Consider the following 22,620-nt stretch of genomic DNA (forward strand, 5'->3'; position numbering starts at 1 on the left):
CTCCGCGAATCTTAGGATTTGTTCCCTATAATTTTTTCAGACTTGAAAGGCATTATAGGTTATTTGGGAGTGATGATAATAATGTTGAAACTAGACACGGAGGCTGTTAAGCAGAGGCCATATCACCTTAACCTTAAGTACAAGGAAAAGGTCTGCTTGGAGTTGGACAAGATGTTGTCAACAAGTATTATTGAGCTAGTGGAGGAATCTGATTGGGTAAGTCCTATGTTAGTTCAGGAAAAGAAGCAGAAGGATGAAATAAGGATCTGCGTAGATCTCAGGAAGTTGAATGATGCTTGCATTCATGATCCTTTCCCAACTCCTTTAACAGATGAGGTATTGGATAAGGTTGGCAGAGACAAAGCATATTCATTAACTGATGGGTTCTCTCGATACCATTAGATAAAGATCGCGCCAAAAGACAGGAGAAAGACTACTTTTTCCACTTAGTCGGGATGCTTTCAGTATACGGTAATGCCTTTTGTACTTAAGAATGCACCGGAAATATTCTCACCCATAGTCATTGCGGCGTTCAAAGAGGTCATTCACAAGTTTTTGGAGGTATATTTTGATGATTGGACAATGTTTGGACTGGTCAAACAACATGTATCTAGTTTGTGATTGATGTTGGATATGTGTCGAAGGTATCAAATCATACTCAAATTGAAAAAATGTTTATTTTGCGTCCCTTTCGGAATCATTCTTGGTCATGTAGTGTGTAGGAAAGGCTTAATGGTGGAACCTGCTAAGATCGCGGTCATAATTAATTTGGAGGCGCAAAGGAGTATTAAATAGCTACGCGCAACATTGGGTCATATAGGATACTATCGAAATTCCATCAAGAGTTATGCCCAAATTACTGTGCCGATGGAAAAACTATTGAATAAGGACACTACATTCTTTTGGAATGAAGAATGTCAACAGAGTTTGGATGTATTAAAGGAGAAGCTTGTCACCACGCCGATCCTAGTCTTCCCAGATTGGAAGAAGGAATTTCATGTGCATATGGATGCATCATGTATCGCGTTGGGAGTAGTGTTGACACAAGCTAGTGAAGGTGAATTGGATCACCAAATAGAATTATGAGTAGGAAGTTGTCTAAGGCTGAAAATAATTACTCAACAATAGAGCATGAAGGGTTGGCTATGGTGTATGCACTCAGGAATTTCAGGCATTACTTGCTAGGTGGAAAATTTAAGATGTGTACCGACCATTATGCATTAAAGTACCTAGTCAATAAGCCTGTGTTGGGGGGGGGAATATGCAGATGGTTGCTATTGTTTTAGGAGTATGATTTCAAAGTAATTGTGAAGCCAGGGTGATTGAATGCAGGGTCAGATCACCTGTTGCGAATTGAAACAGAAAATGAGCCTACCAATTTAGAGGAGGGGATGCCTCATGCATAGCTCTTTGTGGTGCATGTAGCAGGAAATTATTTTGCAGACATTATCCACTTCCTAACTATGGGAATGGCTCCAGAAGGATACTCTACTCAATAGAAGAAGGTGTTAGTAGTGCGTGGGGTAGACTTTTCTGCGATGAGAGGCCTCTTGTATAAGATGGGATTAGATGAAATACTATGACGTTATGTGCTTGACTTTGAATGGAATAGTATCATTGCTGAAGCTCATGGAGGAACTATGGGAGACCATTATTCAGGAAAATCAACAATGCAAAAGATTTTACGTGCTGGGTTATGGAGGCCAACATTGCATAAGGATTCTAGAGGGTATTGTAGGGCATGTGATGCATCTTAGAGGATAGGCAGGCCATTGCAGAGGGATGACCTTCCTCTAAATCCGCAGGTATCATTGCATCCATTTGAGAAATGGGTAATTGATTTTGTAGGACCGATTTAGCCTCCAGGAAAGAAGATGGGTGCATGGTATGTAATCACCACGACCGAATATTTGATTAGGTGGGTGGAGGTGCAGCCTGTAAAGGACTGTATAGGGGCAACATCAACAAAATTTCCGTTTGAGTATGTGATGGCCAAGTCTGGTTTCCTGAAAATTTTAATGAGTGATCGTGGTACGCACTTCCTTAATGAAACGATCAGTGTGCTGACAAAAGAATTCCAAGTTTATCATCATAAGACTACACCATATCACCCTCAGGAAAATGTGATGGATGAAGCATTTAATAAGATATTGGAGAACGCACTGACAAAGGATTGGAATGTGCAGAGGAATGATTGGGACGTGTGTGCACCCACTGTGTTATGGGCCTATAGAACTACTTGTAAGAAGCTTACTGGTCATACACCATTTAGGCTAGTCTATGGTGTAGAGGCTATGATGCCTATGGAGTATATTGTGCCTAGTCTACGCATAGCAGCAATCACAGGGATGGTGGACCACATAGCCTTAGAAGAGCGGCTCGCGCAGCTTACAGAGCTGGAGGAAGATATATTTTTGGCTTGATTCGATTAGCAGGTGTAGAAGGAATGCGAAAACTCATGGAATGATTGACACATCAAACTGCGTACCTTCGAGCTAAATGATTCAATTTTATTATATGACAGTAAGTTTGATAAATTTCTAGGGAAATTTCAGATGCACTGGTTGGGGCCATATGTTATCAAAGAGATTATTGATGGTGGAGAAGTTCAACTTGTGAAATTGAATGGAGATCCATTTCCGGGAAAGGTAAATGGAAGCCAATTAAGGCCATACACCAGGGATCTAGCCTGATGACTACATGATGGTAGCATAGTCTTAGCGCACCAGGTAGTTGCAAGGAGGTGTAGGACTCTAAACTACACCACCTAGGTTGTAGAGCTGCACGAGAAGGGGTTTGCGCAAAACAGGAGGGTGTCATAGTACCAGAAGAAGTGCGAAGGGAGTTATGCTATAGAATGGGAGACCACACAACACAACCGTAAATTGACAGTTACCATCATTGTTCGTGATTTGACTACCAGAAGACCGATAAGAGGAGCAGGTGGCCGACATTTAAGACATTTAAGACATTTAAGATTGAAATTAAGAGTGAAATTTTTGGAAATCTGCTGCCAATCTCACATTAATGAATGGATTTTGGGGGGAACAATTCAATTTCAATTTGAATTTTCCTATAAAATATGTGTGGCTACCCTGTAAGAAACACTTTTCATTCTTAGAGTTTTTGAGTTGCGTTGTATGTTGCGTATGAACCATGAGCTCTTTGAGGATTTTCTCGAAAGCCCCATGTTCGATCAGTATTCTGAGTCAGACAGAAATATTATTCATGATATCATGTTAAGACCAGGTCCCACAGAAAGTGCAAGCACTGGAGGGTCTATTTCCTCTGAGGGAGATGCCCCTGATGTTGTCAGTATGGAGGTTTCAACAACAATGCCTACGATGCCAAGTTCACCTAGGCCAAAGCCTACGTCGATGATAGAGGTCCCCAAGCCAAAGAAGGATAATAAAAAGAAGTCGATGTTAGTGGGCGAGTCACTAAGGAAACATGTAGGTACCCAGGCCTAAAGGAAAGAAAAGATGAGTGCAAAGTAGAAGGGGAAGGTGGTAGATTTGGAAGCGGAGGAGGGTGTGGAGGATATTGACAATGAGGGGGTGGACCCTATTTCTAAACTACCAAAGTATATCCCTCCATGAAAGGGCAAGGTGAAGGTCTCAAAAGACCCAGATGTCAGGCAATTCTCGCTCAACACAATTGTGTTGTCGAAGAATATCACCTTTGAAGGTTCAAGCTTGGCGTGGGTCCCACACTTGAAGCTTGAGGACTTGGATTTGACAAATCATGAGTAGTTCCCCCACCTTGCTACCAACACCTTCATGCAGAGGGTTTTATACAAGGATTCTGGTGTCACCACGTTGGAGCAGGTGGAATGGATTTTCGGAGTCAACAAGTTTGGGTTGTTGAACCTATTATAGGTGTCATACTATCATCATTCAAATATCAATCTAATTGTCATTAAGCAGCTGTTGTGCTTGGTACACAATGGGTTCTTGTGGTTAAATGAGTCAATCCCTATCACGGATATGCTAATCCATCGGTTCACATTATTACCGCACTCTCGACTGAATGAGGCCAAGGCATTTGGCAGAAATACGAGCGAGCATGACCTCGCTAAAACGATGAAGGAAAAGTTTAAACTTATCTAAAATGCACGCGAGTATTTGATTACCAGCATTACTGACCCTGTGGTCAAGACTGCCATGTAGATTTTGGTTGGAAAAGTTATGTGAAAGTGTCGTGCAGATGAGGTGTCAGTAGCAGTGGTTTCATTGGCAGCCCAGTTCGCGAAGGGCATACAATTAAACTGGGTGCGCTACCTCTGCAGTAAGTTCGTCACAAACTGTCGAGAGGCACAGAATGATAGTAAGACCTTTCACTCTTCATGGTTGTTGCTCTCAATAGTGTTGGTCACGTGGGATTTTCTAGAGGATAGCAAGTTTCCTCCTGTGGAGATGGATTTACCAGAAGCAACAAAGTTTGCATCTCTTTGTGCCACAAAATATGTTGCGCGAGTAACAGAAACCAAAGTATTTTGGGTGTTGTTGGAGGTGAGCATTTGCATGGTCGTCAACTACAAGTCGTGGTTGTCGCCAGCCATGTTTGAGAAATTGTTAGGGTAAGCATAGTTCAATGTGAACTTCCACCATATTTACATCCAGGTGTGTAAGGATCCCGACTAGAAATGGTTCAACTTACCTTATCTGGCCACAGATGACGCTATTGTAGAGGTCATCAAGTGCTGGCCAGCATACTAGCATGCTGCATCCGAAGAGGTCGTCAGCACTAGAAAGTTTGCAGAGAAAAATAAAAAGGAAGCAGCTAGGCAGAAGGTCTAACTATTGGCTGAGAAGAGGAAGAAAGAGGCCAAGGGGAAGGCCCGAGTAGAAGCAAAGTGTACCACAAAGAAACAGACAGAGTAGGAAGAGTGCGGCTCCTAAAGGAGTTAGAAGTCCCCTTTGGCCCAAATAGAGGAGGAAGAGCAGTCATAGCAAGGTGGCAGAGACTAGCAGCAAAGCACCCCCTTCCGAGTGAAGCAGTATAGGGAGTAGGAAAAGGAAGGACCACACAAAAAGACAAAAGCCACTAAGTCGTCACTAGTTCCAATGACCTTGATGGAGGCCGACTTGGATGATATTGACAATAAGGTGTGGGATATAATAGCATAATTGCTGCAGCAGTTTGAGAAGTAGCAAAAGAAAGCACAGGTCGCCATACAGACGAGTCTGCACGAGCTACAAATCCAAACAACAAGACTCTAGGTAGGTGTAGGACACGGCAGCACTGCATCAACCAATTTTGCATGGGGGACCACTCAAGCAGCAGAGATGTTTTGTTTAATGGATCTCTAGGTGGTCGCACTGCCTGATGGAGTTTTGAATGCGGAGGCGACCACTGACAAGGCTATTTTCATCACTTTGAAGAATGTGGGCGTCAAGTTGGTTGTGTTCCCTAGTGAGTTCCTTCACACACTGCAAGTAGGTGTGATCGAAGATATTAAGGCCTGGGAGTAACACGTGTTGAGCATGATTAGCGAGTACAAGGTAAACAATGAATAGATGTTCATCGAGAAAACAATAGCATTGGATGATTGGAAGAAAGTTGAGGCACAGAATGATCAAACTATAGCAGTGGTGGTCGAGGCATGCAGAACAATCCCTGAACTGCATACCCTGGAGGAAGCACTAGTGGATGCAAAAATCTCGAAGTTGGTTGCAAGTATGCATGACGCGAAGATGGAAGTGGCCAAGGTTCAATTTGAACTAAATATAAAGATAACAGAGCTCGAGTTGAAGTCATGACCTTCAACTCCACCAGAGGTAAGAGAACAATGTGAAGCAGCTGTAAAGGATGGAGTCACAGTAGTAGATGTCGTGGTCATGGATTGCACCACGTTCTTTGAGTAGTCCATGGAGGTAGTCATGGCACTCCAGGAAGATCCTAACCTGTAGAGGTTGAACACGGTAGCCTGTGAATTACAGAGGCAGTATGATGAAGCAAGAGTGGCGGTGTGGACCATCGCTATATCACAGCGACTGGCTAAGCTCCATGAGGAAAAACAGTGGCTCCTACAAGTGGAGGTAGCACAAAGGAAAGAGGCGGTCCTCCAGGCCAGATTGGGGCCTTGGCTGGATGAGGCCTATGTTATCTTTGCCACCATTGAGGAGAAGTTAGAAAGCCTACAAACAACACAACAGAAGATCAACGAAGATAGTGCAGGACCAACAACGAAGCAGTAGGTGGAGCAGATCAAACAAGTAGCTACACATAACGCGGTTGAGCTAGTAGTGTCACAAGTAGAGTTGTGAGGTCTCCGTAATAAGATATCCACACCAATAGAGTGACTCGGGGCGAGTCACGATATTTGTGTTGGGGTCTTGTTGGCACAGGGTCCCCTTGGGTCAATTTTGGGGCAAAAAGCCCGAGTTTTGGGGGAAGAAGCCCAAGTTTTATTGTAAAATGTGTAAAGTATCAGCAACATGTGGTCACATAGCATGTAGATGGTAAAGTGTCAAAAAGGGTTTTACCCTTCTTTTATGTGAGCTATGTTGGCTTTATAGATCTACCTATGGTCTGCGTACCATGGGATTGTATAAGTAGGAGTGTCTTAGAGAGTCTAAAGAAGAGAATGAAGAATGAAGATGAATGTAATGTGTCAGTAGAGGAGATAAAGAAGAAGTTTTGGAGTAGAAGAGAGGCTTTGTAGCTGTGTGTGCAAAGGTCTAGAGTAGAGTTCACAGCTGAGTGCATGGACCCCTGCAGCTAAGTGCGTAGGGAAGTCTTGAGTCTGTAAGAAAAACTAAAGTATTAATAAAGAGATTATGCCAACAATTCCTATGTTTTGGCTATTTAGTTTTGTTATGAATGAATGCGCTATTATGTTATGATGAATGATGGGTTTATGAATTAATACTGTATTGATGCCCAATTTTACATGATTTACATTTTCATATGAATGGAAGTAATAATAAATTTTTACACAAAGAATATATATTGCATGTTAATGTTATCAAACATATAAGCCAATATAGGTAAATATGAAATTAAGGGTAATTACAGAGGCACGTAAATGGTTGATTCACCTATTTAGGGTCCGTGAAAGGCAGTCATAGACCTTTTTGAAGGTTTAGAGGTTGGTTAAAGGATGTTATATCGATAAGCCTTAAAGGCTTATCGATCTACGTGAAGGTAGGTTTACGGCACAAAATGACATTACACAAATCTCTCGGTGCGGAAACCTGGTTCCAACATCCCCCCATACTGGTTCGAGTGAGACTTCAGTCCATTCTCTGCGGGTTGTTTTCGAAAACGCCAGTAGTGTAAGGATTTGTTTGGGAAAATTAACTCTAAACATGGGTCAGGACCCACTAAGCCAACACTATTTATTGGGGAAAAAAAGTATACTTGTTATTGACCACATAAGCTTAAACTATTTTGTCAATCAATTTTTTTTGAATGCTAGACACACTAGGCAGGTGTAATTTTTAAGTGAATTTGAATTTGACATCAAGAAGACCAAGGATAAAGAGAATAAAGTAGCATACACCCTAACTAGGAGTGAAAATTAGCTAACTAAAATTTATGTTAGTAGTGCCAAAACATATTTTGCAAAACAAATCAAAATTTTAGCATATAGCATTACCTGGCTGTGCAGAAAATTAACAAAATTGCTAACCTTCTCAAACATAATTTATGTTCTTAATTATGTTGCACTGAAACAATTTTTTTGAATGAACATCACCAAAAGCCTTTTGCAGGACATGCAAGATATCAAAAATGATTTCATCATTTAGAAAATAATTTTATTGGATAGGAATGAAGAAAGATGGGGTTGAGTATTTGGATAAATGTATACAGTGCCAACAGGTGAAGGTAGAGGACAAACTCCTAGCTGGGATACTAAAACCATTACCCATTCCATAATGAAGTGGGAGGTTATTTCCTTAGATTTTATCACAAATGTTCCAACAACCATAAGACTGCATGATTCTATTACAATTACTATGGACAAACTGTTTGGAAGAATGGGTACACTATTCAACTTCAGTACTTCCTAAAATCCTCAAATACAAGGTCAAATTGAAAGTATGAACCATATTTTGGAGGACATGCTAAGGACGTATGTTATAGATGGACCCACTAAGTGGGAGTATTATTTCACTTAGCATAATTTTTATATAGTAATAGCTATGAAGAAACTATAAAAATGAGCCCATTTGAAGCTATGCATGGAAGGAAGTCCCTCACTCCCTTAAGTTGGAGTTAGTTGGAAGATAGGTTTATATCGAGCCCTAATGTTCTTCAGGAAACATAATAGGTAGTAATAAACATAATATAGAATTTGAAAACTGCACAAGATAAACATAAAAGCTACGCAGAGTAAAAGAGAATGCATAAGGAATTCAAAGTGGGAGAACACATGTATATAAAAGTAAAACAAAATAAGAGCACTTTGAAATTAGGAGCTTGTGCTAAATTAGCACGAAGGTTCTATGGTCCCTTTAAGATACTAGCTAGAGTTGGGCTAGTAGCCTATTAGCTAGCATTTCCCATTCATATAAAAGTGCATAATGATTTTCATGTGCCTTTATTGAAAAAGTATGTTCATGATAGTTCTCATTTGATTGATGGGAATGTGTTATAGGTAGAACCAGAACGAGATTTCCAGGTAGAACCACTACAAATATTAGATTGGTGAGAAACCATGTTTGGGAATCAATCCATTCCCCAAGTTAAATTGAAATATAAGCACTTTACCATAGAGGAGCCTATCTGGGAGATGTAGGAAAAAATGTTTCACGTATTTCCAACATTGTTCCAAGAGGAAAGGAACTAAAAGGAAATACTGAAGATAGTGTTTATTTTTTGTGGGGGAATATGTAACACCCATACGTTTTATTTTTCAGAGATTGACTATTTCTATACTTTAAACTATTATTAGATTTAATGGTTATGGAAGCCATAATGGGAACTATCTGAGGATGTAATTATTTTTTAATTATTTAGTTAATAAAAAGATTATTTGGAAATATTGATAAAAGAGCACTAGAGTATTAGAATACTTCTTGTCGACTTATGAAAGATATTAGTGGTTAAAGTCCACATGTTGGACCTTCCCTAAAAGTCTCCTAAAAATACTAAGGAGAAAGTTGTGAAAAATATTAAGATATTGGGAGAGAGATTATGTTAATCACTTAGCTTGAGAGAAATGGTAAGTGGTGTGAAAAGAAAAATCAAGCAAAGCAGGAGAGATATGCCTGCTTTAATGAAAAAGGAAATAATATGTTTTGAAAACTAACACAAAACCACCTAGGAAAAAAGTGGACATACCTTAAAGTGGGACACTACTAAAATTATGTTGGGAAGAATCTATAAGAGAAACCACTGAGGAACTAAAAATGTTGTTGAATCCTAAAAGTAACAAGGTATTAGCTCGGGGGGAACTATTAGATACAATTCATGGTTGGGTGGAACATGCTCTTTCCTTGAATATTCGTCAAGCATTATCTTATGGTAGGAAATTATTTATGTTTTATTTTGTATGTTGTTACTGAATTGGATTAATGCTAGAATGCAGATGAAGATGGAGTGTATGAATAGAATTAACTACATAAGTGTTAGTTTCATGCATATATCAAATTATTGAAAGGAAAACTGAATTAATGAGAGACTTGATTAAAGTAATAATACATATTAGACATTGCATTCCTATTTCCAGTAGTATATGTTATAGTTTTTGCATGCGTTCATACTCTTTTGAATGTTCTACATGAGCTAGTTTACCATAAAAGGGCAGTGATTTGTGTAAATAGGAATGTATGCATTTGGAGAAAAATAGCACCTAAAGGATTTGATGATGAAATAAATATTCCGTAGTATATTATGAATTATAATAGGCATCGGGGATGATACAAATGAAACATGCATAGGTGAATTAGTTGTTATTAAATATGCAAAAATCATTAAGTTATGGGATTTCTACATTGTAATGTAATGAGGTGTAGAATTCAAATAGCTTCCATTAAAATCCTTAGTCTATATTAATGAAATGGAAGAGGTCAATTGAATATTTTATACAATGTGTTATTATATAGAGTGGTTAAATCAAAGAGAATAAATATAAGTGACAGAGGATTCTAACTTATTAGTAGAATGCATGCTAAACAAATTATAAATATAACTTTCATTTCTTCTCTCTGGGTATGGGATTGTACTATAAAAAAGTACCTATAATTCTATAACTACACTACATAGATGAAGTAAGTTAAAATGAATATATGTAAAAATGGATAAGACTTTTTAGTGCCACATTATCTAATATAGGAGATAGGAATAACATTATTGTATAAAAAAAATTAGATTATCTCTTATGGTAAGGAAATATGGAATACACTTCATATTCCAATAAACTAATTTATTATCCCCTTTTTTCATATGATTTTAGCTCAAGTAAAGAGTATGTTATAATAAGCACATGACTATACCTAGACATTTATAAAAATAAAATATTAACACTCCTGTAGAAAGATTGGAGCAATGTAAACATGAAAAACTTGACCTGAAATACAAAGCATATGAATTGTTATTAAGATATTTTGAGTAAAAAGGAAAGAATCAATTCCTGGAAGGATTAAGGATTCGATTCTCAATAAAAACACAACAAATTATTAAGCACAACTTCAAAAATTGATTTTACATGATCCATAATGGATCTTGTATCAAACATTTAAGTCTAAGTCTTCATATATATATATATATCTATATATATATATATATATATATATATAGATATATATATATATATATATATATATATATATATATATATATATATATATACTATCGGAAAACACTATCGCAGAAGAAAAACACTAAGAATGGTGGAAAACATAGTAAAGCGAAGGTTGAAGTAATGTTGCACCGGAGCCGTCAGATCGGCCAGATCAATAGTGTAGACTAAATCGGCGATATCGCATCGGCGGAGGCTAGCGGAGTGTATCGGAGACAACCCTAAGGGAAATACGACTACGATCTAGTGATGTAACGTGGACCGTCGGATCGGCCCGCAAATCGATGGTGGGCTTGTGACAGTGATAAAACATGGACTTGAGAGGATTATAGGGCAAAATTGATATCGTTTGAAGTCCAACTTTGGCGTTTTGTCAGATTTTCTATGTTTTCTGTGTATTTCCTTTGGGAACTAAAAATACGTTGTTTTGAGGTTTTGTGCCGGGGGAAGGCCAAATCGTTGCTTCCACCAGTGCTTGCTAGTGTTTCCACCTATTAGCTGCCTTGTGCCCCAATGCCTTAAGAGTTTCACAATGATTGTTTAAACACTTAGCAGGGAGATGAAGGGACAGCGCCGAGAGCTAGAGAGCCCGAATAAGGAAATGAAAATACAAGTGTCGATAGGCTTAAAAAGCCATCCCATAATAGAACATAGACAAATCGGAGGTCAAAGACAGAGGGGAGACATAGAGTCAGAGAAAACACACAGCTACGAATAGTTGATCAGAGGCACTAAGAGGGAGAGTCTATGCACTCTTTAGACTCGAGGTTTTTGAGAGAAACCCCTGTGTAATATCATTGTTGTTCTGTTATGGCTCTGATTGAGCTCATACCTGTAAACTCTATTCTTGAAGACATAATATAGAGGTCGAAATTGAAAGCTTGGACCAGGAGACGTAGCCAGGGGGTCTGGTGAACTCCTTTATTATTTTGACAGTGTTGATGTGTATTATTATGTTTTATAATTGTTAATTGTCTATATTATTCACAATCTTTTTGATTTTTTGCACTAAATATTATAGGCATTCCTGTGCATGAGTCTGTAATACATTTTCTCCTTAATTTAAAATCCAAATCGCATCAAGTGGTATCAGAGCATTTGGTTTTGTTAAGGTTAGACAAGCTTATGCTAGATTTTGAGTGGTAACTAGATTAAAGCTTAGAATAGTAGAAGGAGAACTTGTTGAGGCTAATATAGAGATTGGAAGAGTCTATTCTTAGAGGAGAATGGCTGAAGAAGCTCCATTGAGATAAAAATCTCAAATTATAGAAAGTTTTAAGACACTCCGAGCTATGGTGGAAGAGATGTATCTGGAATTTAAGAAGGGTCGAGGTGAAAGCACTTCAACACCTAAACCAAACAAAGGAGCAGAGGAACTTTTACTAGTTGCCCCTCCAGAAGGCAAAAAAAAGGGGAAATGCCTCCTCCACAATCTCCTCCATCATCACCTTCGTCATCCTCATCATCTTCTTCACATAACACTAGCTCTTCTAAGAAGAAGAAGAAAGCTTCCTTAATCAAATTAGATGTGAAGTTTGATTTGCCAATTTATGGTGGAGAAATCAATGCAGAAAAGCTAGATAATTGGATAAGATAAATTGATGTATATTGCAGGGTACAAAACGGTTATTCAGAAAGGAAGAAGATTCAGCTGGCTAGCCTTCGACTTGGAGGAACTACACTAGTATGGTGGGAAGGCAAGACACAAGCTGATCTGCAAAAACATGGTAAAATCATTTCTACATGGACTGAATTTGTTTCTGCTATCAAAAAGCAATTCAATCCTTTAGCTTACATCCAATAGGCAATGATGAGTTGGAAAACTCTTCGCCAATTGAAGGGTCAAAGTGTACAAAGTTATACTCAGGAATTCAGAAAGAGAGCTTTAACTCTAGGTATATCATTAGACTCACCTGAGACTTTATTGAAGTATATAGGGTCTTCATAGCTATTTAAAGCATACTATTCTCATGTTTAATCTGACTATCTTAGATGATGTATTAGTTCAAGCCACACATCTAGAAGCTAGAGGTAAGAATGTAAACCCAGAGGTTGGGGGATCATCTAAATATTCTGTAGGCAAGTGCAAGGAAAAGAAGAAACTGAAATGGAAGGAGAGGAAAGCAAACACTGTAAATAAGGATAAACCTTCATGCACTCATTGCAAGAAACGACACGATGAGGCACACTGCTGGTCTTTGCATCTAGAACAAAAACCTAAGTACTGCGGTGGAAAGGAGAGAAAGAATGCTGCTACTATTCAACAGGACTTGGGATCATATTCAGGCAATGAAACAACAGTTACAGCCACAGGTCTTAAAGGTAAAGATTCTAAAGCATCCACAAGTAATCCTACACAATCTGTTGAGAATTAAAATAATGAGAGGCAAAGAAATGAGATTTTTCGTATTAGAGTGATTTCTATGCACAATAACATTGATACTTTCTTTTATAGTGGATCACAAGTAAATTTTATTTCTGAAACAATTGTAAAGAAGTTGGGATTACAAACAAAACCTCATGAGAAGCCATATCCATTAGGTTGTGTGTGTGATAAAATAAAGCTACAAATAACGAGAAAATGTAAACTTAGGTTTGCTATTGGATCAACATTTGTAGATGAGGTTACGTTAGATATAGTTCCATTGGATATATGTGGTATTGTTTTGGGAAGTCCATACTTGTATGATAGGAAAGCTATTTTCTATAGAGCTGAGAATGAGTATAAACTCACTAAAGATGGAATACAATATATTGTAAGAGCTCATAAACTCAAAGGTAACTATTCTCTCATAAATTCAGGACAAATGAAAAGAATTGTGAATTCAAGTAAGCATTTTTAACTCATGGTTGTAGAGGCAAAGGATCTTGAAAAATCCAATGCATTTGAAGGCTGTGATTCTAAACAGAAAGCTGATTTAGTTAAAGTTGTTTCAGAGTATGATGTTCTATTTCAAGAACCAAAAGTTCTGCCACCCAAGTGAGAAATAGTACATGATATTTATTTGCAACAAGATGTTCCATTACCTAACATTGGAATGTACAGGTTGTCAGCTTTAGAGAATGCAGAGATAAAGAAGCAGGTACAGGAGTTGCTCGATAAAGAGTTTATACGACCAAGCACATCACCATGTGGATCTCCAATCGTACTGGTGAGAAAGAAAGATGGTTTGTGGAAAATGCGGATTGATTATAGAGCACTAAATAAAATAATCATCAAGAATCGTTATCCTCTTCCTTGTATTGATGATTTATTAGATCAATTGAAAGAAGCAGTTTACTTTTCTAAGTTAGACTTGTAAAGTGGTTATCATGAGGTCAGAGTTGCAGAACAAGATGCATGGAAGACTACTTTCAAGACAAAGCAAGGACTGTATGAATGGTTGGTTATGCCTTTTGGCTTAACTAATGCTCCTACTACATTTATGAGAATTATGAATGATGTACTCAGACCATTTATTGATGACTTTGTAATTGTTTATTTAGATGACATTCTTGTTTTTAGTAAGACATGGGAAGATCATGTAAAGCATGTGAAGCAAACTTTAGATGTTTTAAAAAGAGAAAATATTTATGTAAAACTGTCAAAATGTGAATTTGGCATAACATCTTTAAATTATTTGGGTTATATTGTAGGGGGTGGTGAATTGAAGATAGATACCTCTAAGGTTGAAGTCATTGTGAACTGGCCTAAACCCAAATCTGCTACAGAGGTTAGTTGTTTCCTAGGGGCAACACAATACTGGATAAAGTTTATTGCTAACTTTTCTTTGATTGCAGCTCCATTACATGCTTTAACTGGATTTAACTTTTCTTTGATTGCAGCTCCATTTGATATTGAGACAGATGCCAGTGATTATGTCGTGGGAGCAGTGTTGATGCAACATGGAGAACCCATATGCTATCATTATGAGACATTTACTTCTGTAGTAGTTAATTATCCCACATACGATAAATAATTGTATGAATTTAAGTACAAAATGTGAAAAAGTGGAAACATTACCTAATGGGTAAAGAAACAATCTTACATACAGATCATCAACCACTTCAATATTTGCACTCACAAACTAAATTGTAGCAATCAAGACATTATAGGTCGATGGGTTTTCTACAAAAATTTCATCTTGTCATCAGATATAAGAAGGGCATACACAATAAGGTTGCAGACATGTTATCAAGACCAATCATAAATGCATCTACTATACTTAAGCATAACTCAGTAATGCATGAAAGCTACATTGAACAATATGTTCAAGATGTAGATTTTAAAGATGTATATGCAACTTTAAGTCATGGCAAGCAAGTAGAAGAATTGGATTATTATGTAAAGGACCAACTCTTATATCATTTGGGAAAGTTATGCATTCCACAAACTGAAAGAGTTTACATAATTCGAGAAGCACATACTTGTCTCATATCAGGTCATTTTGGTGTAAGTAAAACAATTGCACAATTGCAAAGATTCTGTTATTGGCCAAGAATGCATGAGACAATTTCTAGATATATCAAAGGGTGTACAATGTGTGCTAAAAGAAAACCAAATAATAGGAAATGAGACTTGTACACTCCACTTCCAATTCCTTCTCGTCCTTGGGAAACTATTTTCTTGGATTTTGTTGGGGGATTTCCAAAGTCTAGGAGAGGTCATGATTATTTGTATGTTGTGGTGGATAGATTTAGTAAAATGTGTATTTTGATACCATGTAAAAAGTAGGTTACAACTGAACAAACACCAAAGTTGTTCTTTCAGAATGTATGGGTTCATTTTGGGTTACCCACTTCTACTGTATCTGGTCAAGATTCTCGATTTGTTGGGAAGTTTTGGTCAAGTTTATGGGAGTCGATGGACACCAGGTTGAAGAAGATCACAACATTTCATCCACAAACAGATGGTCAAATAGAAGTGGTCAACAGGACAGTGATCCAGTTGCTCAGAGGTTATTGCAACAAGCATCCCAAGCTTTGGGATGAGCATTTGTGTTATGTGCAGCATGCTTACAACCGGGTCAAGCATTCTTCTACTCAGAGATCTCCTCTTGAGACTTGTTTTGGTTTTATACCAAAGTCTCCCTTGGATTTGGTCTTTGGTAAAGACATACCAATTGATGGACACAGTGATGTGGACAAAGCAACCAAGTTCATTGAAAAAATCCAGGAAATTCACTAGGGAGTACAAGAACAACTGGAAAGAAGTCAAGCCAAGTACAAGGCAACAAATGATAAGCATCAAGTTGAGCATAGTTTCCAAGTTGGTGATCAAGTCTGGTTGTACATCAGCAAAGACATAATGCAGGATGAACGTAAGAAGCTAAAACCAATAAGGTATGGACCTTTCAAGATACTTGACAAAATTGGTGAAAATTCTTTTCGCCTTGATTTACCAGCTTATATGTAGATCTATTCAATCGTTAATGTAGAAAAATTGAGATTTTATGAACCTTCATTAATTGAAGATCTTGAAGAGCAAAGTTAGTTGCCTTCTATTGGGGATTTGTTTCCTGAGTATCTCAATGAGTTACAAGAGGACATAGTTTTGGGTAGGAAGGTAAGAACTACGCATCAAGGGGATGTTGAGTACCTGAGAGTAGGACTCAAAGGTTTAAATCCAAGAAAGACATGATGGATAGAAATTGGACAGGTGAGGGAACTGTATCCTCACTTGATCGATGCCTAAAACCAACTTTTGGTGGTCCAAAAGCTTTTCAGTGGGAAGGCGTGATCCAAAATGGATCTTGTATCAAACCTCTAAGTCTAAGTCTTCATATATATATATATATATATATATATATATATATATATATATATATATATATATATATATATATATATATATATATATATATATATACTATCGGAAAACACTATCGCAGAAGAAAAACACTAAGAATGGCAGAAAACAGAGTAAAGTGAAGGTTGAAGTAATGTTGCACTGGAGCCGTTGGATTGGCTAGATCAACGGTGTAGACTAAATCGGTGACATCACATCGGCGGAGGCCAGCAGAGTGTATCGGAGACAACCCTAATGGAAATGCGATTGTGATCCAGCAATGTAACGTGGACTATCAAATCAGCAGTGGGCTTCTAACAATGATAAAACACGGATGTGAGAGGATTATAGGGTAGACTTGATGTCATTTGAAGTCTGGCTTTGGCGTTTTGTCGAATTTTCTATGTTTTCTATGTATTTCCTTTGGGAACTAAAAATACGTTGTTTTGAGGATTTGTGTCGGGGGAAGGCAAAATGGTTGGTTCCACTCATGACTGCCAGTCTTTCCGCCTGTTAGCTGCCTTGTGCCCCAATGCTGTAAGAGTTTCACAATGATTGTTTAAACGCTTAGCAGGGAGATGAACGGATAACGTTGGGAGCTAGAGAGCCTAAACAAGGAAACGAACAGACAAGTGCCGATAGGCTTAAAAAGCCATCCCATAACAGATTATAGGCAAGTCAAAGGTCAGAGACAGAAGGGAGACAGAGAGTCAGAGAAAACACACAGCTATGGATAGTTGATCAGAGGCACTAAGAGGGAGAGTTTGTGCGCTCTTTAGACTCGAGGTTTTTGAGTGAAATCCCTATGTAATATCATTGTTGTTGTGTTATGGCTATGATTAAGCTTGTACATGTAAACTCTCTTCTTGAAGACATAATATAGAGGTTGACACTAAAAGCTTGGACCAGGAGACATAGCTAGGGGGTCTGGTGAAATCCTTTATTATTTTGACTGTGTTGATGTCTGTTATTATGTTTTATGATTGTTCATTGTCTATATTATTCACAATATTTTCAATCCATTGCACTAAATAATATAGGTATTCCTACACATGAGTCTGTAATACCTTTTCTCCTTAATTTAATATCCAAATAGGATTAGTACAGTAGTTAAGAGACAAATTGTAAAAGAAAATAAACTGCATATCATACAAGTAGACTGAATTAAACATTCAAAGACTAAAATTATGCGAAATGGTTATGTTGACTATTGTAGTACACATAGAAATTATAAACAAAAATTGATATACATATATATATGAATATATAGAAATGGACAATATTTGTGTGTGTGTGTGTGTGTGTATGTATGTATGTATTTATGTGTAAATATAGGTATTTAGACTAGAAGTCGCACTCTAGAATTATCGTTAATCAAAAATTTATCATGTGTATTAATGAAAAAACATGTGTAGATGTAATAATTTATACCACTAAATAGAGGAGTTGAACATGCCACAACAAACATATAATTCGTAATTGTGAGGGAGTAAGAAGCATATATTATCATTTTGAAAAGAAAAGAGATACCAATTCCTCTCGAATTAAGAACTATTTGCGATCATTCCTAGATATAAGCTCAAAAAATGTACTACACTTCTCCAAGTAAAGAGTCTACGAAATGAAAAAAAACTAGTGTATATGGACGACACTAAATTAATGCAAATTAACAAGACTCAGGGGCCAAGGGCCTTAATATTAAAAACAACTAAGGCTCACAGTGGTAATACTTAACCTTCGTAGGGTTTGGATAAACAAACACACAAATTAAAGGAAACCTTGTATTAGATTGTGAAATGAATAAATGAAACTTATAAGTTCCATGCGTTGGAATCATCATACTGAGTATGAATTGGTAGAGAAATTGGCCTGTAGACAATTGAAGTTGGAATCAAAGTGCTGAAAACTAAACACAATTTTCAAGAAAGTTATCAACTAATTGGATTCCAAAGTCATACATCTAATTATGAGAAATTATAGAGGTTTAGGGCCCTGTCAGAAGCAAAATAACAAACAAAATTAAAATATGAAGTAGGGTTATGTTGTGACCAGCAACAACCCCCCTTTTTATTTAGTATAATTCCTAATACTAAATAAGTGGAGACCCTTAGCAAAAAATTTAAAAATCAAAGTAGTGTTTAAATTTCCTTTTTCGAATAAAATTACCATCATAAGCTTAGGATGCCCCCCTTTAAAATTCATAAAAATCTAAGTTTTATGATAAGGTAAGACACAATCTTTCCTTAGGAATATCGCATCGCAAAAAGATAACGGGATACCTCCTTATGAGCTGAATTTTAAACATTGCGAGATTGCGATGTGCGATAATGAAATATCGCATCGCATATAGCACAATTTACAACGAAACACTTTATTTTGCCGATATGTGATGATGTTGATCGCAAATCACATTTCGCAGAAAACAAGTTAATGAAGTTTATCATATATAAAATTTCTGCGATCTGCGATATTGCGATCTCGCGATACAGCGACAATGCAATAATGCGATATCACAAGCGACCAACTTTGCAATGTTATCATTTCGCGATGTTGCGATCTGCGATATTGCGAAGCAAATCGCAAAATCGCTCCATCATAGATCTTTAGGGCATGTTATTCAAGAAAAGTATTTTCCATAAGCTGACACCTGGTTATGCACTTTAATGCTAATACATGAATTAGTTTCCAGTTATTAATGGAATATGGGTTCATGCTTATCGAAAAAATCATCTCACGTAAGGTGGTATATTTGATGTGTCTTCTGCATTTAAAACTTTCCCATCACCCTTCCTTGTCATTCATTTTCACTTCACTTGTGAATTGCAGGAATGAAGAACAGAAGCCAATACAAAGCAATACACAGGTTAAAATGGGGAAGAAAAGCAAAGCCTCGAGCTCAGAAGAAAAGGAAATGACACCCTTATATACAGACACGCCCTGTAACAGATACATGGGCATTGCTATGTGAGAAGGCATGTACAATCCGCTCGAAGAGGAGAATCCAAGAGTAGTGGAAGTTACTGCTACTATGGGCTCAAATGCTTCTTCTGAAGCTGGTGGGCCCCAGTATTGTAGCAATAATGCTACAACTCCTGGAACTCCCTTCTTTAATTTTATCAACCCGGTAGTTCGTAACAAACTTGGAAGCGACGGTGCTGTATGCACAAGTACTAGCTCTTGCCGCAGCTGTCACTTGGTCAGCTGGCACAAGTCCGCTAGGGGATCAAGCCAACTTCTATGAGCTCTTAGAAGAAGCTTTTTAACTGATGGACGAAAGCTAACTCAAAGGAAGCTAATCTACTTGCGGAAAGAAACTGAAAGCCAAAAAGAAACGCAAACCCTAGAAAACCCTAATTCTACCAACTAGTCCTACTGATGCAAAGGAAAGAATGCAAACTACGAAAAGAGATGCCATTACTTCTAGGAAGGTAAAATGCATGTGTCTAAGTTATCACTATCTGAAGAAAACATCTTTTTGTATTTTTTCTTAAGTTGTTGAAATTATCATGCATGTGCTTCTAACTAGTTTTCCACTGTGCAGGGATGGATCAAGGGATGAAATGCTTTGGGAAAGGTTGGGATGGTACAGAGAGGGTCTAAGGGATCCCTAACATTCTTTCTGAGAGTTTCACAAAGTCTGGATGCCATGCAACCGTGTTTATGAACTTCTACAGGAAGTCTGCAGGGGTTTCTACAGGATGTTCTGTAATTCTTCTACAGGATGTTTCGAAATGGGATTTTTGAGGATGGGTGATTGATGGAAGATGCATGGATGGTTATGGAGGTAGGATGGGGGTCTGAAGTGACCCAGGAACTGATGGATGGAGTGGTGAGATGATATGTGGAAGGCTGATTTGGCTTTAAGGTAGTTGAGACAACAATGGAGAAGAAGGTAGGGTTACGTGGGCAAGAGGATGGGTGTGAAGCGAGAAGCCTAGATATGGGATGAATTAGATGGCTCTGATGAAGCTTGACCATGTGAGTGAGTGATAGAGATGCCCTGCACAATGCACATTCAACCGAATCAATGAATTCTTGCAAACAAACTAAGTCCTAGCTAACTTAATCTAACTGTCAATGAAATGAATAAACAACAGCCTCGTTTGGAAAGAGAACCATGTACATCACGTGAGCAAGAACATTCCGAAAGATCTAAATGCATGACAAACTCCTACCAATCGATTCCCAAACATAAAAAGCTACTTTAACGAACAAAAACAATCAAAATAACAAAGCAAGATCTAAAGAGCAGATTTTATTTTAAGAATGCAGCAAACAAACATAAAGATAAACAAGGGAGGTACTGGGTGCTTGAGATGGGCCCAACCCCAAGAGCTACAGCCTCCCAAGAGAGATTTAGAGCTGGTGCAAAGCTGAATTCATCTTTATTAATCAAGAATGAAGAGTTACATCAAAACTGTCCACAAGGAGAGCTTGAGAATGAGCTGAAAGCAAAGCTAATCTATTGCATACAAATCGAATTACAAAATGACTACAACAAGGCTATGAAATGACTAACTACTAGCTACTATCTACTGGCTAACTAGCTAACATCCACTGGCTAACAAAATGACTAACTGGCTAACCAAAATGAGGCCCTAAGCCTTCTTATTTATACAATTTGAGGACCCAACAGTCCTCCTAAACTTTAGGGACTTGGCTGCCCAAGACTTGGAGTTAACAGCAATCCTACTTGACTTGCTTGGCTGCCCTTGTGCTGATTGATTCGGTGGCCCTTGAACTCCGAGCTGATGGTGGAGAATTAGAGGTAACGGCCCATAAATGAAGGGGACACCTTCCTACAAATCCTCTAGCTTGTTCTCCAACGAATTTGGCTGCCAAGTGCTCATTAAGACCTTCAATTTTGTCTCCAAGTTGACCAAAAAGGCTACACAAATCACCCATTAGACTTGTTGGCATAATGACTAACCAAATTCACTCTATTAACATAAATATAATCAAAAACATGCAATAAACTAATGAGAATGGTGGATTAAGTCAAATTAGGAGGTTGAATGAGCCCAAATAATTGTCCATTTTTGGGGCTCATCATCACCCCCCTACTGAAAGTGTTGCTCATCCTCTGAGCAACCAATCTCTCTCCTCATATTTGATGGCCCTGGTGGCCTCCTTGGCTAAAATCTCAGCCGATTTCTCCTTTGGCTTCCCTCTTTTCAAACTTCCTGTAGAAACAGTTCGCTGGCTTCCTGTAGAAACAGTCCTCTGTCTTCCTGTAGAAACAGTCCTGTAGCTGAGTTCTGGCTTCCTGTAGAAACAGACAGCACCACTATATCCTGCTTGGCTGTGGGTGATTTTCCTTTCAGCTTGGCTGTGGCTATCCTAGACTCAAGCCTGTAATATCCCATCCCGGGGTAAAGCACAAACCATTTCGGGATAGAGCACATAGCCACAATCAAAACTACTCAAGAATCTGTTAAGTGGGGAACGATAAAACCTCATCTTGCTGCAATCAGCCCATACTGTAACTCCTTGGCCCTATTTGCAAGACTTGTCAGCTTCAGTGTTTTCCTCTCTGTAGATATGTGAGGAACTGCTGTCATTAGCCATCCTTATTGCATCTGGAAGCAGTAGGTTCTGATTATTGTATATCCTCCCCTCATCCATTCCATCAACGGCTTTGAGTCCTCAAAGAATCGCATATCATCCACCTGCCTCTCCTTTGCGACTGCCAAAAGAACAAAGACGGCCCTAACCTCTTTCCAGTTATTCGTGTCAATTAGATGATGAACAAAGTTCAAATCCTTGCTTAAAACTTGAGCAATGGCAACAGTCCCTATTGTTGCTTCCACCTCAGAAATGACTCTCCACCAATTTTCGAGCCAACCCTTATAAGCATTCTCATTGTAGCTCCTATTTTCCTTTACCCTGGCACCAAAACTTGATGCTTGGGCTGAATAGCATGACCACAGACAACCGTATTAACTCTCAATCAGTAAGGCAGCTCTTTGATAATGTCCCCTTAGAATATGATAGACCAAGCCATCTGCCACCAAAGACAGGTACCAATCTTCATAACTTTTCGACTGACAGCTACACCTTGTTTGAGTCCATCTGTTCATTTTTCACTGCAGCGCACAGGACC

The sequence above is a fragment of the Pinus tabuliformis genome, chromosome 4_1, assembly GCF_031772625.1.
Source record: "Pinus tabuliformis cultivar Carrire ecotype Pingquan chromosome 4_1, CPIR1, whole genome shotgun sequence".
NCBI classification, from domain to species: Eukaryota; Viridiplantae; Streptophyta; class Pinopsida; order Pinales; family Pinaceae; genus Pinus; species Pinus tabuliformis.